The 2,604-nt window shown below is 35.8% G+C and overlaps 1 pseudogene; it reads right to left on the bottom strand.

Moving 5' to 3' along the window:
• Nucleotides 1–987: 987 nt before the first annotated feature.
• Nucleotides 988–1,935, bottom strand: LOC131808714 (olfactory receptor 4P4-like; annotated as a pseudogene).
• Nucleotides 1,936–2,604: the final 669 nt, after the last annotated feature.

Here is a 2,604-nt window from a genome sequence, read left to right as displayed (position 1 = left end):
GCCGTTTCCATTCATTTCCGTGATTTGTGTCACAGGGTTTTTTGATTGAAGTTTTAGCTCTTATTTGTCTTTTGTTCATGTTTTTCTTGTGTACATAAGAAAGACCTGGATCTGATAAATAGTGACTTGCCTACTAATTGCTGGCATTTTATGATTCAGTTCCTTTTTGGACTTTTTTTTTTTTTTTTTTTTTTTTAATGGATCAACATGTAGAAGAGCAGTGAGTATATTTTAAATACATTGAGTAACTGATTTCACTTTATCTTTACTAATTTATTTTTATATCCAATATGAAGTCATGAGAATTAAAGCCAGAGAATCATTTTAAATCCCTTTTATTATGCAAACTTATTGATGTGTGATTAATTTCTAAATACAACTTGAGTTCACTTAGGGGAAGATGATATCATGAGCAAAACTTGGTCTTAAAATTGTGGATTTTTTTTTAAGATTTTATTTATTTGACACACAGAGATCACAAGTAGGCAGAGAGACAGGCAGAGAGAGAGACATGGGGAAGCAGGCTCCTCGCAGAGCAGAGAGCCCAGTGTGGGGCTTGATCCCAGGACCCTGGGATCATGACCTGAGCCAAAGGCAGAGGCTTTAACCCACTGAGGCACCCTGGTGCCCCTAAAATCATGGACTTTAACAACTCCTTTGCTATATAGAATATACCTCATGTGTTCTAGCCAACAAACCTGAATTTTCTAATACAAAATTATTAAAATTTTCTTTTTCCATCACAATTTACAGATTATGTAACATTGTCTTAACTGTACATATAACCAATATTGTGCCTGTAAGCTTGTCCTTACCATCTCAAAGTCTGTAAAACTAACTATGTTTTAAAGTTATTTTTGAATGATTAAATTAATATTTCTTTCTAGTTATTATTAAACTCTTAAGTTCCGATTTTGGTCACTCAGGATCATGATACCAGCTGAACAAGTATACTTTGAAATGGTTTCTTCCCTATCCTATGTAGGTCTAGCTGGCTCCTTGCTTTGTTAAAAAGATGTTGAGCCCTGTTGTTTGACACCAAGTTCTTCTCATGGCCTGTTTCATCTCTGTATTTCTCAGCATATAGATTAAAGGATTGAACATAGGAAGCAATGATGGTGTAAAACAGAGCAAATATTTTATCTTCAGAGAAAGTGGTTGGAGGTCGAAGGTAGGCAAAGATTGAAGGCCCAAAAAATAAATCTATCACAGTGATATGAGAACCACAGGTAGAGAGGGCTTTGCGTCTTCCTTCAGCTGAGTGATGCCTTAAACTGAATAACATAATAATATAAGAAAAAAACATGCAAATGTCACTAAGGAAACCAGTCCTGAATTGACAACCATAAGGACACCAGTGATGTAGGTATTGGTACAGGCCACCTTTAGCAAAGGAAAAATATCACAAAAGTAGTGATCAATCTCATTAGGACCACAGAAGGGCAACCTGATTACCATAAGAAATTGAGGAAAGGAGTGGACAGCCCCACCAGCCCACGAAGCCAAGACTAGGAGATGGCATCTTGTCCTGTTCATGATAAGCAGGTAATGGAGAGGTTTGCAGATGGCAGCGTAGCGATCAAAGGCCATGATTGTAAGGATTAAAACTTCAATCATTCCAAAGAAGTGCATTGTCAAGACGTGTAACATGCAACTACCATAGGAGATGGTTTTTCTTTCCACTAGCAGGTCAGCAATAAATTTAGGTGCAATGTTAGAGGTATAGCAGATGTCCACAGAGGATAAGTGGCTGAGGAAGTAGTACATGGGTTGGTGCAAAAGAGTACTGCATTGAATGGAGACAAGGATCAAAAGGTTTTCTGCCAACAGGACAACAAAATATAATAAGAAGAGCACAAAGCAAAATATTTGCATGTTCTGGTCATACGAAAGTCCTAAGAGAATGAATTCTGAGACATTCCTCTGGCTCTCCATGTATTTCAGACTGGCATAGATTGTAAACAGAGGGGTTAAATATCTGAAAAGAAAAAACAAAATAGGAATCTGCATAAAAAAATTAGCAGCATGGCAACAATACTATAAATTTTACCAAAAAGCAAATTCATATCATTGAGTACATATTATTTATTCCTGATACCTAGATTTATGCTTCTTTTTAATTTCTCTTATTTTAGAAATCTATTGTAAATTATTCTATAACTGGAAAATGATGTAATTTTCAGCATGACCATCCAAGATGATGGAATAATCAAATGTTAGATTTATGTTAAAGCAATAAGTTTATTATTATTAGTTGCATTAATTAGATAACAAAAGGACTATAATTTACATAGTTAAAAATTTTGCACATTTTAAAATGTACATGTTTATGCATAGGTGAAACTCTTTTCTTTCAAGATGATCTGGACAAATTCTCTTTTATTTGGGAATGTATCCTCAGGAATGAAAATTTATTAAAATTATATCAGTTTGTGGAGTGCCAGGGTCCCTCAGTTGGTTAAGTGTCCAACTCTTGATGTTGTCTCAGGTCATGATCTCAGGGTTGTGAGATAGAGCCCTGTATTAGGCTCTCTGTTGAGTGTGGAGCTGCTTAAGATTGTCTCCATCTTCCTCTGCCTCTGCCCCCACATCTCTCTATCTCTA

This window comes from Mustela lutreola, chromosome 1 (assembly GCF_030435805.1).
Source record: "Mustela lutreola isolate mMusLut2 chromosome 1, mMusLut2.pri, whole genome shotgun sequence".
NCBI classification, from domain to species: domain Eukaryota; kingdom Metazoa; phylum Chordata; class Mammalia; order Carnivora; family Mustelidae; genus Mustela; species Mustela lutreola.
The sequence above is the reverse complement of the archived record's forward strand: the minus strand, read 5'-3'. Positions and strand labels throughout refer to the sequence as shown.